The sequence below is a fragment of the Cryptomeria japonica genome, chromosome 5, assembly GCF_030272615.1.
Source record: "Cryptomeria japonica chromosome 5, Sugi_1.0, whole genome shotgun sequence".
Taxonomy (NCBI): domain Eukaryota; kingdom Viridiplantae; phylum Streptophyta; class Pinopsida; order Cupressales; family Cupressaceae; genus Cryptomeria; species Cryptomeria japonica.
The window spans coordinates 495,583,812-495,601,385 of NC_081409.1; positions in this window are offsets into that span (position 1 = coordinate 495,583,812).

Below are 17,574 nucleotides of genomic sequence, written 5' to 3' on the forward strand. Positions count from 1 at the left end.
AATTGTCTTTTTGTCTCAAGACTTCTTTTTCAGATCTTGATTAGGCTTCATGGATTAAGAGCTTACTACCCTCAAAAGTTCTGAGATTGACTTCTTATCATATCGGCTCTTTGAATGTATACATTCTCACTTTCTTTTTGATGTAGACCTTAGATTCATTATGACTATAAACATCTCTGTAATCAATGATTACTCCTTTACTGCAATGACTATGTGAAGATTGTTTTATTGTATTTGACATATTTCTTGTCAAATTTTTTCACTATATTCTATCAATATATCACTATTAATTCTCACCTTGGATTGTGAAGGACTCTTTCTCATTTACTTATGAATATTTTATCCCAAATTGAGAAAAGAGGATATATTTTTTTGTCACAAATGTAGATTCATGCATGAGTTTTAAGGAAGGTTTGCAGAATCTACTCTAGGCTTTATTCTTTATCTTTGTTGCTTTGTATGGGCTCATGAACTATGTTTTTATTCAGACCTTCATTCTTTTTGGTGACTATCACATGGGAGCTTGACTCACTTTGTGTGAGTGACAACATCCTTTGGATATGTTGTTGCATTGCCCTTTGGTTTCTTCTCATTATTTTTGAACTGACTATCCATAACTATGACCAATGGTGTCCTTGAGATGTGCCTTGTATTTATATTGTGCTTTCATGAACTTATGACCCTATATGCCTACCTCTTTATCTGCACTTTATTTTCATTAATGACTATGAGGACTATGTTAATGTCTGTAAGGTCAAAGATGGGATTTTATGAATGAATGCATAGTCTTTTTACTTTAGTGTTGTTACAGACCTTTGTTGGGCATGCATTCTTTTTGTGATTTTCAACTATTGGACTAAACTACATCATGTGTTGATCATGCTCTTGAATTCCTTGATACATGATTTCAATATGGTTTCTATTCTCTTTATTAATTTGACAAAATACATTGGCTGCCTTTTGTAGGACCGTGAGATGCTCTCTGTAAAAACTTATCATTGATCTTACACTATCATTATAACCCATAAAACATGATTGTCTTTGCTCTTCATGTGATGTTTCCTAATTGCTGTATTTGGAAGGTCTCTGTCATTATTATCTATGTATGGCTTGAGTCAACTTGCTTGTGTATGAAAGTCTAACTATAATCTTACTTTATACTTTCATGACCATGTGCAATCTAGATCTAGCAATTTTTTAAGATGGTTGTCTTTTGATAGAACTCTTTGTGAAAAGGTTATAATTGTCACAAATATTGTGATGTCTATTGTATTCGATGCTATAATATGTTTTCAATCACTGCATATGACTTTGTGCATTCTCTATACCATGATGGCTTTGGGATTTTTGACTGATACTCTATATCAATATGTCCTAATAAATGCTTTGAAAGAGATGTCATAATGATGTATTGACCTATTTTGATGTTAAGGCCTTCTTGTCTTATCTCCATTATCTTGAATTCTTGTATTATAACCATGATCTCCTCTCAATTCATTTGCTCATGTAATCAACCTCATGCTGCTATTGTATTTATTTCTTATAACCTCTATTTGGTCTTTGGACTATATTTATATTGCAATAGCTTTAATGCATATAGACTGTCTTATGACATTATTCCTTTATTTTGAGATATGCCTTGAATCTCATTTACTGCTTCAAATCTTCTTGCTGACTACAAATAGTGCTTTAACCTACAATAATGTATCTACACTATATTTTTTGAAGAGGCTGCAATAATCATAGGGTTCCCCTTTAACAACGATCTTTGATGTAATTATCATCTCTTATGGCATTTATGGAGCTTTGTCTTTACCTTTTATGGTACTATCTCTTCAAAAAACTTCTTCTTGAATTCATGCCTTCATAAAATTTTATGTTTATTTGGTCATCAAAAATTGTTTTGAGTCTTCTTCGTTCTCAAAATAGCTCCAATATCTTTGCACAGAGCTATAATATGGGTTGGCCTTATCACATTTTTTAATGTGATCTTTGTTTGATATGTTGCTTCATGCCATGACTTTCTTTTGGATGATTCATTGTTATGTGACCTAGAAGAGACACTATTGTCTAGTACTCATGACATTTGGACTATCTTTATCTGTAAATAGTGTGTTTGACCCTACTGTGCTTTGAGGAGGCTTCAAGTTGTTATGACTATCTTGGTGTTGTGTGTGCTCATGGACATCCTTGACCGTCCTTATGTTCATGGTGAAATTATAAACTTCATGGACTGTCTTGAGCCTGTGATGTATTGCCTTTGATCTTTTTACTGCATTTTTCTATTTTCCCATTGACTATTATGCTTTTAGATCTACACTTTATGACCTCTGAGTTGTTGTAGCTTGTCAAATTATTCCTAAACTCTTGACTACTTGGTGTGTGTTTTTCTTTGTGTGTCATAATTGAAGACTCAATGTAGTCAAGGTATTTTTAGCTACTTGTGCATTGCACATGAGAAAATTTCCCTTTAGGCATCATTGTCTTCTCTCTCTATCAAAGACCTTAGGCACTGTCATTTATCAGATTGTTGCTCCCTTATTTACTATTTTGTAAGTTGATTGTTTTTTGATGTTTGAAAGCTCTTGTTTCTATGTGGACTGCAATAATGTCTTTAAGTTCTTTAACAAGTTTTTGACCTACAACAAAAACATATTTGTCCTACTATTGATGCAATCATCAACACACTTTAGACTTTGTTATAGGAAAACCTTGGTGATTGTTTTGGGACTACATTTGAAACTCTTACATCACTGTCCTTGAAGCCTGAAATGTTTTTTAATAGTCCCTTGTAAAATTAAAGGACTACCCTCTCTCTGGCTCTATTTTCTTTATATGTTCTTCCTTTGATAGCATTTCCATGTGTTTGTTCATTGATGCCTTGGTGCTTTGTCCTTATGGTTTTTGGATTCTTGTTGACCTAGAAAAAGAAGTCCATCAATATCTTCATTTTCACATTAATTCCATTCCAAAATCATTTCTTACTATCTTTATTGCTCATGACAAACTTAAATTTGCTACTACAAGATGAAACACAATTTGTGTTTTATGTTCCTCTATGCATTCTTTATGGTGTATTGTGTTTGTTGTCTGAGGTTCACATTCCTTGAATAGTCATGGGACTGCATTCTTGATTCACAAGGGTTGCTATGTTCCTATTATGGAGTGACTATCTTTTCACTATTTTCAAGCTTTGCAGATGGTGATTGTCAAAATATATAGTCACCATACTTCTCACTAACATATATTGATCTTTAGAGTCTTCATGCATGCCTTGTGACCTTAGATCTTGGAATTGATTGCTTTTTGAAACAACATTTATACAATCTGACTATCAAAACTCTAATACTACCATCACTAGTTTGGCACCCCTTTATCATAAAGAATATGAAGTTTTCCATGATATCTCAATGCTCCTTAACACATATATCAGTGATAGATCTAGAGCTCTAGAGGCAGTGCAACACTAAAACAACATATAATGCTTTTATGATCTTCTACCATCATTGTGTTTCTTCTCTAAACTTTTATTATGCTCTGATTTCAATGATATTATTGTGCTCTTTGAACTCAAGTCTCTGTGTTTTTCACTATGTTTTGATTCTCATGCTTGGATTGTGACAATGTCTATTTTATACACCATTTATGTTTTCTATCAAATTACAGAGAGCTTCTCTAATGTTTATGAACAATGCTGCCCCTTTTCTTTGTCCTAACTTATTGGCTTTCATTCCCTTTTTATGCACTTTTTGACCTAGGGTTGATTACAGTGTCACTATTCTTTTTATCATTATTTTTCTTTGTCTAGACCTCAATCTATGGCTATTAACCTAATATCTGTTTGGCTATGAATTGTGACAGTCCTTTGGCTAATCCATTGACTATCTTCTTGATTGATCTCTATTTTATATATAGACATGTAGATTGTCATTTTGCTGCTCATTAATCCTTTTGTCATTGTAATTTTATGGATATCAAGGGTATTCAAGATTTTGACCCTACAATGGATGTTATCACTTCCTTATACAATCAAAAGGTCTTCAACTTTTGATAGTGCAATTGATACCCTGAGCTCCTTAGTCATAAAGATGATGATTGAAATAATATTAGTTGCCTCTAATCACATGATAGTGCTAACTTATGAAGCTCCTTGTGGCTAACCTACACCTAGGACTTACTCTTCATAGAGCTCACTGTCAATAAGGTTATTGTCTCTCATGTTCATAACTTTTCTTAATATTGTCAGCACTATAACTTTCCTTGATATTGTTGCCTATTTTTTGCCTTCAAGTAAAAAATAGCTCACTTGTCAAAAGGATTTTGTGTTTATGAGGTATATGGTTTCATGATTATTAATAAGTTTCATGCCTTCAAGTTGTAAAAGTGTTAAGAAGTAATCAAATACTTTATTTACATGAAGAAAAGATATCTTGAAAGGTCATAATCTCAAGTTGCAATATTTTTACTTTTGGTGAAATTTGGAGGGAATCTTATGTGGGGTCTTTCATCATAATCTAACTCTCACTCATACCTTGACATATGGTCAAAAGAGGTATAACTCGGGTTAAGAAGGAGATATCTTAGTTTTGGTTTCAAGAAGAGATTATCAATACTAATTAAGATTTTGAAGATTATCTAGAAAAAGAGATTATCAATATTAATTAAGATTTTAAAGATGGTAATAATTTAGTCAATGTTCAAATAAATCTGAGGGTATATATTGATTTAAGATAATTTTATTCTTATTTTGGATTTGTTCTGTTATATACTATAGGGGTTTAAGACCAATGGAATTGGCTACTTCTGCTGCCCTAGGAATTACTTTAGGAATCTTTACTGTTTATGGTAAGTTTATAAGCAAAGCATTCCAATTGTTGTATGATTTAGTTTTGGCATATGTTTATTTAGCATAGATTATTTTTAAAGTAGTTGCAATGTTCTCAATCTACCAAGGGTTAAAGCACATGGGTTCTGGCATTCACAAGTTTCAAATTTATGGAGTTAGAATTCTATTACCAGACACTCTCTACCACTTTGAAACAATCTTGATTTTACCTATTTAAAATGGAAGTTTCTAAGCTACTTGGAGATTAGATGCATCAATTTTATTATTTTTTCTTCTAATTCCTCTTGAAGTTTGCAAGATATTTCTTATGGCACATTTCTTGGCACCTTGTCTATTTTGACATCAGGAGTTGATTATATTAACCTTGAACAGATATAGTATGCATATGAACATATTGTATCTAATATATACACCAGGCATTTTGAAATGTTCGACTACAAGGATGTTATTGACAATTTATGGTGGTTAATTAAACTATTAATTGCACAAAAGTATGCTTTGCTATTAGACCACTAAAAGGTTGTATATCAATGGGATCATATCTTGTCTTGTGACATCTAGCAATAGTTTACAACTATCCATTTAAATTTATTTATCCCTCCTATCATATGGTTGCCTTAAGAACATAGGATATCAATACAGGAAAGTAGCATGCAATGCATAGCGAGAGCAATTGTCATTTTTTAGAATAATAGAAATTTGCGTCCAAAAGTAGTAACTCCTTTAGCAAGATGCCTTCTCATATGCATGCATACTTTCTCCTACATCCTTGCAATGCTTTGCTATTCTAGTTGGGGATATTGGAGCCCTTATGATAATCCTAAATTCATGTGCTCATTGTTTTTTGTGATTTTGGTTAGATTGAACTTGCATTGCTATATTTACATGCAATTTAATAGAGCCCCAATGAAAGTTGATGTGTATGCCAAGGCTTGCTCCTCCCTTTTTCACTCCATAAAATCTCTTTTTTTTTTGGATGTACCCTTCCATGTTTTCAATTTTTTCATGCCACAATAAGCTTAGTTACATCTTTTAAAAATGATAATATTTCCCTTTGGCTATGGTAATGGGGTTTAGAGGAGGTGGCTGTAGCAAATTGTTCCTTTTCCAACTAATGTTATTTTTGCCTTCATCACCTCCCATGTTGGGTTTCCTTTTGTTGGTTTCTAAGGCTCTAGTGGTGTTTGCTAAAGTAGTGTTCCATGCATGGCTTCTCCTTGAGGGATTTATCCCCATTCCATGTATCCTCTCATTGATCAATGTACTTACTCATTATCAGTTTCTACTCCACACATTCCAAATATAATGGGTAGATTAACACCACAAATACAAATATGGTATCATATTCTCATTCAAACTCCTTGACCTCAATTTCCTCAAGGGCCCTTTTGGTGCCTAATAACTATTCCACATTGAGTATCCATCTTAGCACCCAACCCATTAACTATTCCACTTTGTAGACTTTGAGTTTTTATTAAACTTATTAGTAAGGTAAATTTTTGGATTTACAATTTCATAACAAAGCATTACTTTTTTATTTTATTATTTAAAATATCTAGACTTCTTTGAAACAAAAAATACATATGTACTCATATAGATATACCCACAAATTCAGAAAAGAATTATGTTCCTACACTAATATGGATATTTATGTGGTCTAAATAGTTTGTTGAATCTTTCGGTATGCATTCACAAACACTGCAATAATATCCAACCTAAAATGACAATGAAGTGCAAATAAGTGAAATGAGAAATTCTCAACATATAATATCCACTCAACAAAGATTAGGAAAAATTAGTGAATATCAACATCAACTGCAAATATCATTCTACTCTATATTTAGGAGGAAGCAACAAAAGCCTATGGGTAATGCATGGTTTACTAGTTGGAAAAAATTGTGGACAATGACACAGTAACCATAAATTCATAATAATATCATGAGATGCCATGGAAAGGTTCCTACACTTTATTTCATCTTTCCACTAGGTATCAAATCAAAATTCCATTATTTCACTATGAGTTCCTACTTTTATTTACTAAGAGTTCATATCCTTTCATTTTGAGCATTTTTTATTGTCATGACCTTGAATAAGATATTGTTCATTCAGGCATAAGGATTGTCATATTCTTTTCTCAGACCTTCTACTACTTGGTTATGTCTATGCTTTGATGGCTATCTTTGAGTGCTACAACAATATGTCTTATCTTTTGAAAGTGGTTGTCCATTGATATAAAGTTAACTTTATACTATATTCATTGATGGTTATGACTAGGATAATATTTGTGTATCCTTCTTTCCAACTCTTTATTTTTTATACCCTCTTGCATTAATGATTAAGCATGAATGATAAAAAAAATACACTTCATTGTCTTTTCTCTATTTTGCCTCTTTTCATGACTGTTAAGATGACTCCATAGAAATATTTGAGAGGACCATTTTTCTTTATTCATGCAATGATTGATATGACTTGTTACATTTTGTCACTATTTGATAGTATTCTCTATTAGTTCATGAGGATTTGATCATTTTCCTTAAGACTCTTGTTTTTCTCTCTCAGACTTCTATTGACTGCTCCATGTATTGCTCTATTGATAATCTCATTGAGACTCTTTTGAAGTCTTTTATTACAACGCCTTTGGACAATTGATTGTATTTATCTTTTCTTAGTGTGTTTGAGTTAGAGCTTGGGGCTTTTGCCATTAGTGGATTTGTTACTTTTATGTGAGTGCACTATCTTTTGACATGGGATCTTTACTGTCTCTTATGAAACTCTATTAGTATTCTGTCTGTTGCATCTAGGTATAGACATACTTGAGATTTTGCCATTGGTATTTGTCTTTGTTTTTGTTATGCGGACTCTGTCTCACTATTTTTTCATTACTAATTTCAATGGCTGCTCTGACTTAGACAGTGAGTAGTTGTAACAACTCAAACCTTTAACTGCACTATTACCCCTTGTTTTGGCATCATGAATGCAATATTTCATTAATGTGACTACTGCATACTCACTTGGTAGTTATTAGTCTACTCTAATATGGATAACATAACTCAAACCTTTGACTGCACTATTACCCCTTGTTTTGGCATCATGAATGCAATATTTCATTAATGTGACTGTTGCATACTCACTTGGTAGTCTATTAGGCTTCTCTAATATGGATAACATAACTCAGGCACTACCATCAAGACTATATCTTTTGTCCTTACACTATGCCATACCGGAGATACTTTCAAATTGCATTTATTTACTATATTTATCCTTCATCATTAAAGATCCTTTGTTGTAGATAGTGACTTTGTATGACCACCCTTTCTTCATTGTGGCAGCCATGAGATGTACATGCAAGGGCATCTTTCTATTTCAATTCTCTTATCTCAGGTCTTTTCTCTTATTTATTTATACGTGCCTTGCTAAAACCAATAGTTATTTATGTCAATGTTCAAGGTGTTCCTATGATGTTATATTTGTTATGACTAGGACATAACTTAAATTATAATAAGAGTACTACTTTTGAAGATCTTTTCAGTTTTTGTATGTTGTTAAAAATGTATCTTTTGGTTGTCCTGAAAACTTACCAATGAGGACTTGTTTTGAATTTTAGAACTCCATCAGTGAAGAAAACAATTAAGGATTCTAGGACATATCATATTCAACCTGTGTTTGTAGGTGAGTTTCCTCAGCAGGTTCGAAATGCACAAGTAAAATGGTTGAAAACTCTTGCATCGGGCACAACAAGTACTGACAAATTTTATAAATAGGTAAGGTATTATTTTGTATCTTTGTTTTGCTTATTATTTCTAACTATGGATACATGCTAACACCAAAATATTTTTCAAATACTTTAGGGTTCTCTGGTTGTATGGACAGGAGGACAGGGATATGCTGGATGTTCTTTGGAAGGCAAGTATTTGTATGAAGTTACTTGTCTAGCAGTGCTCCTCAAAGATGTTTCCCTTGAGATCCCTTCAGAGATTTTGTTACCAGAAGAAGATGAGACCCATGCTAAACATGTGGTAATAGTTGGATAGTCTCAGTGATTTAGTGGAAGGATGGAATGCATGCAAATACAAAATATTGTAAAACATTGCAACTATGTAGGTATTCTTATGTGCAGTCAGAAAAGCCTAGTTGTTGCATATTGGCCTAATATATTTACAACCAATAATAACACCCCAGTTGTGTGATTTTTGATGGAGAATGAGCTTGATGGTGGCAACATGTTGCTTGAAGCAAGAGTCACTAGCAGTTGCAGGTTGAAAACTCAATGGGCTGGTACCATTAGTAGCTCTGACACTATTGTAGTAAACTCCATGGTTGCTTCTCCAATTCCAATATCTACTTCATATGAGTGCATTGTCATAGTATGCCAGTCAAATGCTAAATTGTGGCATCTTGAGTGCAATTCCACTTGTATTAGTTTCCAATGAGTTAGATAGGATATAGAAGCTAAGATAAAATATTTACGTTCTATAATTTGGCGATAGCCTAGTATTGTTTCCAAAGAGCAAAGAGCAGAATTTTTTATTTTGCATTATATTTTTATTGTAGATTATCTTTATTTATCATGATTTTGAATCACTTTTAATTCTAGCATATTGTAGCTTGTTCGTATATGTAATATTTTTATTTTCTTTAATGTTTTAGTTCAAGTTTAATATTATGTTATTTTTGCATTATAAAATTTATGGTATTTAATAAATTATTCATATCATGACTATACTACCAATTAATGGAAATCGGTAAATAAAAATAAGGATTAAATATATGACTAAAATAAGGACTAAATATATGACTATGATGACTAAATAAATGGCCATTTAACAACAATCAATGATTAAATTAATGACTCAATATATGACTAAATTAATGACTAAATATATGACTAAATAAATCACTAATATGACTAAATAAATGACCAAATAACAACAATCAATGACTAAATTAATGATTAAATATATGACTTAATTAGTGACTAAATAAATCACTAATATGACTAAATAAATGACTAGATAACAACAATCAATGACTAAATTAATGATTAAATATATGACTTAATTAGTGACTAAATATATGACTAAATTAGTGACTATCATGACTAAATAAATGACCAAGTAACAACAATCAATGATTAAATTAATGACTAAATTAATCACTAATTTAGTGACTAAATCAATGACTAAATCAATGACCAAATCGATGACCAAATTGATCAATCAAAACAACCAAATAATGACTAAAATTGTTTAGTCATAAATTTGGTTGCTTGATTAATAACTGGCAATAAACTACTAATGGTCATGTGATCAAATTTAGTCATTTATATGCAATTTTTGGTAGTATTTTAAGTCATATATTGTTGTTTTTGTACTAGTGCTTTAAACAAAAATTCAACCTTTTTGATGTTTATGATCAAACTTTATCTGAATAAGATAATATTTAAATATTTAGGTATGTAGACTTGAAAAACTATCAAACAAAAAACATAACAAGAACCACAAATGACACAAAATATTTATGAGTGGAAAACCCTCTGGGGTATAAAAACCACTCTCAAAGAATGTCTCACTGGCTTACTTAAAATGTCTCATTGACAAGTACAATGCATCTCACTGATATCACAAGAGTTCAATGTCTCACTAACAACAATCAAATGATGTTTAAGCATAAGAGAATATATAGAGATGACCCTTTGTTTTCAATACAAAACATTGTATGTGGGTATATGCACAAAGTTGTGGTACTAAAAAGGTGCCACACTTAAAAAAAAAATTAAAAAGTGCATAAGGAGCACGCCTTATAAGGTGCATGCATTATAGGGTGTGTGCCCTATAGTGCACATGCCTTATAAGGCATGCGCCTTATGTGCATTGTAAACCTCAAAAAAACCTTGCTTTTCATTTCTGCATTCCAAACCCGCGTTTTGGCATTTTTGGGTGCTATTTTCTTGCGCTCGCCCTTTGTAAAAGCTTGAAATTGGGCACTAAGTTTTCCATCTCTCATCAAAATGCCGCCATGCCATAGAAGAGCTCGAAGAGGTATGTATTTTTATTTTCTTATTGTCATTTTTTTATTAATTTGAAGATTAAACTAGGTTTATTGATTTAAATTTATTTTCATTATCAGGAAATGAGATTAGACAAGAAAATATTGAAAACACTCAATCGCCTCCTCATGAAGACCATATTGAAGAAGAAGCACATCAATCAGCTCTTCATGAAGACCATATTGAAGAAGAAGCACATCAAGAACCTCCTACAATCCCTAGACACCCCATAGGTACAAAAGAAAACCTATTAGGTCAAATAGAAAATAGTTAAAAAGAGCTTGAAGGTTTAATCACAAGGCTAAAAGACCCCACTGGAACAAACTCCCATAGGACAAACCTTGCCAGTTCTTTGCAATCTATTGTATCTCACATACAATTTGTGAGTGGGAAAATAAATTTTTGGTCTCGTAAGAAGGAAGAACAAAATAAATTTTATGTTGACAAATTATCATATGCGGCAGTGAAGAAAAAGAAAATTAATAAATTTGACTTGTGTGCTCTTTTTACAGACCCCCGAATGAATCAACCTTTCCACTCTAGATGTAGGAGATTCCCTATTCATTGGTGTCATCATGAAGGGATTAAGAACAATTTTTGGGATAGGTGGTGGATGGTATTTGATCAGCCCCCATGCAATAATCATGAGGTACCCCAATACTTTTTGAGAAAACTGTACTGTGAGTTTGTCCTTAATGAGATCCCAAACTATTTTGATTTTCTAGATTTCCAAGGTAGAGGTGGGGGTTCCTCGCATGATAGAGAGGGTGCATAGCATGATCCAAATCTCCCACCAAGACCCTTGGCCAGACCTATGGTGGAGCATGTTACTATTCCTTCCATTGTGAAGGAAAGTATTGACGTCGAAACTCTAGACTCTATTAGCTCACTCACTCATACCCTTATACAGTATGCTAGTCCTCGAGTAGAGGGTGATGTGAGTGATGATGTTGATTCTTCTAGGCATCAAGTTCCAGCTCATTTTTTGTCGATCTTGTGGTTCTCTTTGCACTTATGATCCTAATAGTTCTAAGAATGCACGTGCACGAGCGGAGTTTGCTACAGAGAACATTGTCATGATAGAATCCTTGCTGAACGAAACATTTGGCATTGATACCCAGGTGAATTTCATTACAAGTTCATTTCATTCTTTTTATTAAATCTTATATGTAAATTTGAGAATATATCTAAATTAGTAAATTATTATGATAAAAAATCAGGGTCAAAGTGTTCACAATACTAGCAACATTCCTGCAGTACCCTTTTTCACTACAGAGAACATTGTCATGATAGAATCCTTGCTGAACGAAACATTTGGCATTGATACCCAGGTGAATTTCATTACAAGTTCATTTCATTCTTTTTATTAAATCTTATATGTAAATTTGAGAATATATCTAAATTAGTAAATTATTATGATAAAAAATCAGGGTCAAAGTGTTCACAATACTAGCAACATTCCTGCAGTACCATATTGAAGAAGAAGCACATCAAGAACCTCCTACAATCCCTAGACACCCCATAGGTACAAAAGAAAACCTATTAGGTCAAATAGAAAATAGTTAAAAAGAGCTTGAAGGTTTAATCACAAGGCTAAAAGACCCCACTGGAACAAACTCCCATAGGACAAACCTTGCCAGTTCTTTGCAATCTATTGTATCTCACATACAATTTGTGAGTGGGAAAATAAATTTTTGGTCCCGTAAGAAGGAAGAACAAAATAAATTTTATGTTGACAAATTATCATATGCGGTAGTGAAGAAAAAGAAAATTAATAAATTTGACTTGTGTGCTCTTTTTACAGACCCCCGAATGAATCAACCTTTCCACTCTAGATGTAGGAGATTCCCTATTCATTGGTGTCATCATGAAGGGATTAAGAACAATTTTTGGGATAGGTGGTGGATGGTATTTGATCAGCCCCCATGCAATAATCATGAGGTACCCCAATACTTTTTGAGAAAACTGTACTGTGAGTTTGTCCTTAATGAGATCCCAAACTATTTTGATTTTCTAGATTTCCAAGGTAGAGGTGGGGGTTCCTCGCATGACAGAGAGGGTGCATAGCGTGATCCAAATCTCCCACCAAGACCCTTGGCCAGACCTATGGTGGAGCATGTTATTATTCCTTCCATTGTGAAGGAAAGTATTGACGTCGAAACTCTAGACTCTATTAGCTCACTCACTCATACCCTTATACAGTATGCTAGTCCTCAAGTAGAGGGTGATGTGAGTGATGATGTTGATTCTTCTAGGCATCAAGTTCCAGCTCATTTTTTCTCGATCTTGTGGTTCTTTTTGCACTTATGATCCTAATAGTTCTAAGAATGCACGTGCACGAGCGGAGTTTGCTACAGAGAACATTGTCATGATAGAATCCTTGCTGAACGAAACATTTGGCATTGATACCCAGGTGAATTTCATTACAAGTTCATTTCATTCTTTTTATTAAATCTTATATGTAAATTTGAGAATATATCTAAATTAGTAAATTATTATGATAAAAAATCAGGGTCAAAGTGTTCACAATACTAGCAACTTTCACGCAGTACCCTTTTTCACTACAGAGAACATTGTCATGATAGAATCCTTGCTGAACGAAACATTTGGCATTGATACCCAGGTGAATTTCATTACAAGTTCATTTCATTCTTTTTATTAAATCTTATATGTAAATTTGAGAATATATCTAAATTAGTAAATTATTATGATAAAAAATCAGGGTCAAAGTGTTCACAATACTAGCAACATTCCTGCAGTACCATATTGAAGAAGAAGCACATCAAGAACCTCCTACAATCCCTAGACACCCCATAGGTACAAAAGAAAACCTATTAGGTCAAATAGAAAATAGTTAAAAAGAGCTTGAAGGTTTAATCACAAGGCTAAAAGACCCCACTGGAACAAACTCCCATAGGACAAACCTTGCCAGTTCTTTGCAATCTATTGTATCTCACATAAAATTTGTGAGTGGGAAAATAAATTTTTGGTCCCGTAAGAAAGAAGAACAAAATAAATTTTATGTTGACAAATTATCATATGCGGCAGTGAAGAAAAAGAAAATTAATAAATTTGACTTGTGTGCTCTTTTTACAGACCCCCGAATGAATCAACCTTTCCACTCTAGATGTAGGAGATTCCCTATTCATTGGTGTCATCATGAAGGGATTAAGAACAATTTTTGGGATAGGTGGTGGATGGTATTTGATCAGCCCCCATGCAATAATCATGAGGTACCCCAATACTTTTTGAGAAAACTGTACTGTGAGTTTGTCCTTAATGAGATCCCAAACTATTTTGATTTTCTAGATTTCCAAGGTAGAGGTGGGGGTTCCTCGCATGATAGAGAGGGTGCATAGCGTGATCCAAATCTCCCACCAAGACCCTTGGCCAGACCTATGGTGGAGCATGTTATTATTCCTTCCATTGTGAAGGAAAGTATTGACATCGAAACTCTAGACTCTATTAGCTCACTCACTCATACCCTTATACAGTATGCTAGTCCTCGAGTAGAGGGTGATGTGAGTGATGATGTTGATTCTTCTAGGCATCAAGTTCCAGCTCATTTTTTGTCGATCTTGTGGTTCTCTTTGCACTTATGATCCTAATAGTTCTAAGAATGCACGTGCACGAACGGAGTTTGCTACAGAGAACATTGTCATGATAGAATCCTTGCTGAATGAAACATTTGGCATTAATACCCAGGTGAATTTCATTACAAGTTCATTTCATTCTTTTTATTAAATCTTATATGTAAATTTGAGAATATATCTAAATTAGTAAATTATTATGATAAAAAATCAGGGTCAAAGTGTTCACAATACTAGCAACATTCCTGCAGTACCCTTTTTCACTACAGAGAACATTGTCATGATAGAATCCTTGCTGAACGAAACATTTGGCATTGATACCCAGGTGAATTTCATTACAAGTTAATTTCATTCTTTTTATTAAATCTTATATGTAAATTTGAGAATATATCTAAATTAGTAAATTATTATGATAAAAAATCAGGGTCAAAGTGTTCACAATACTAGCAACATTCCTGCAGTACCATATTGAAGAAGAAGCACATCAAGAACCTCCTACAATCCCTAGACACCCCATAGGTACAAAAGAAAACCTATTAGGTCAAATAGAAAATAGTTAAAAAGAGCTTGAAGGTTTAATCACAAGGCTAAAAGACCCCACTGGAACAAACTCCCATAGGACAAACCTTGCCAGTTCTTTGCAATCTATTGTATCTCACATACAATTTGTGAGTGGGAAAATAAATTTTTGGTCCCGTAAGAAGGAAGAACAAAATAAATTTTATGTTGACAAATTATCATATGCGGCAGTGAAGAAAAAGAAAATTAATAAATTTGACTTGTGTGCTCTTTTTACAGACCCCCGAATGAATCAACCTTTCCACTCTAGATGTAGGAGATTCCCTATTCATTGGTGTCATCATGAAGGGATTAAGAACAATTTTTGGGATAGGTGGTGGATGGTATTTGATCAGCCCCCATGCAATAATCATGAGGTACCCCAATACTTTTTGAGAAAACTATACTGTGAGTTTGTCCTTAATGAGATCCCAAACTATTTTGATTTTCTAGATTTCCAAGGTAGAGGTGGGGGTTCCTCGCATGATAGAGAGGGTGCATAGCGTGATCCAAATCTCCCACCAAGACCCTTGGCCAGACCTATGGTGGAGCATGTTATTATTCCTTCCATTGTGAAGGAAAGTATTGACGTCGAAACTCTAGACTCTATTAGCTCACTCACTCATACCCTTATACAGTATGCTAGTCCTCGAGTAGAGGGTGATGTGAGTGATGATGTTGATTCTTCTAGGCATCAAGTTCCAGCTCATTTTTTGTCGATCTTGTGGTTCTCTTTGCACTTATGATCCTAATAGTTCTAAGAATGCACGTGCATGAGCGGAGTTTGCTACAGAGAACATTGTCATGATAGAATCCTTGCTGAACGAAACATTTGGCATTGATACCCAGGTGAATTTCATTACAAGTTCATTTCATTCTTTTTATTAAATCTTATATGTAAATTTGAGAATATATCTAAATTAGTAAATTATTATGATAAAAAATCAGGGTCAAAGTGTTCACAATACTAGCAACATTCCTGCAGTACCCTTTTTCACTACAGAGAACATTGTCATGATAGAATCCTTGCTGAACGAAACATTTGGCATTGATACCCAGGTGAATTTCATTACAAGTTCATTTCATTCTTTTTATTAAATCTTATATGTAAATTTGAGAATATATCTAAATTAGTAAATTATTATGATAAAAAATCAGGGTCAAAGTGTTCACAATACTAGCAACATTCCTGCAGTACCATATTGAAGAAGAAGCACATCAAGAACCTCCTACAATCCCTAGACACCCCATAGGTACAAAAGAAAACCTATTAGGTCAAATAGAAAATAGTTAAAAAGAGCTTGAAGGTTTAATCACAAGGCTAAAAGACCCCACTGGAACAAACTCCCATAGGACAAACCTTGCCAGTTCTTTGCAATCTATTGTATCTCACATACAATTTGTGAGTGGGAAAATAAATTTTTGGTCCCGTAAGAAGGAAGAACAAAATAAATTTTATGTTGACAAATTATCATATGCGGCAGTGAAGAAAAAGAAAATTAATAAATTTGACTTGTGTGCTCTTTTTACAGACCCCCGAATGAATCAACCTTTCCACTCTAGATGTAGGAGATTCCCTATTCATTGGTGTCATCATGAAGGGATTAAGAACAATTTTTGGGATAGGTGGTGGATGGTATTTGATAAGCCCCCATGCAATAATCATGAGGTACCCCAATACTTTTTGAGAAAACTGTACTGTGAGTTTGTCCTTAATGAGATCCCAAACTATTTTGATTTTCTAGATTTCCAAGGTAGAGGTGGGGGTTCCTCGCATGATAGAGAGGGTGCATAGCGTGATCCAAATCTCCCACCAAGACCCTTGGCCAGACCTATGGTGGAGCATGTTATTATTCCTTCCATTGTGAAGGAAAGTATTGACGTAGAAACTCTAGACTCTATTAGCTCACTCACTCATACCCTTATACAGTATGCTAGTCCTCAAGTAGAGGGTGATGTGAGTGATGATGTTGATTCTTCTAGGCATCAAGTTCCAGCTCATTTTTTGTCGATCTTGTGGTTCTCTTTGCACTTATGATCCTAATAGTTCTAAGAATGCACGTGCACGAGCGGAGTTTGCTACAGAGAACATTGTCATGATAGAATCCTTGCTGAACGAAACATTTGGCATTGATACCCAGGTGAATTTCATTACAAGTTCATTTCATTCTTTTTATTAAATCTTATATGTAAATTTGAGAATATATCTAAATTAGTAAATTATTATGATAAAAAATCAGGGTCAAAGTGTTCACAATACTAGCAACATTCCTGCAGTACCCTTTTTCACTACAGAGAACATTGTCATGATAGAATCCTTGCTGAACGAAACATTTGGCATTGATACCCAGGTGAATTTCATTACAAGTTCATTTCATTCTTTTTATTAAATCTTATATGTAAATTTGAGAATATATCTAAATTAGTAAATTATTATGATAAAAAATCAGGGTCAAAGTGTTCACAATACTAGCAACATTCCTGCAGTACCATATTGAAGAAGAAGCACATCAAGAACCTCCTACAATCCCTAG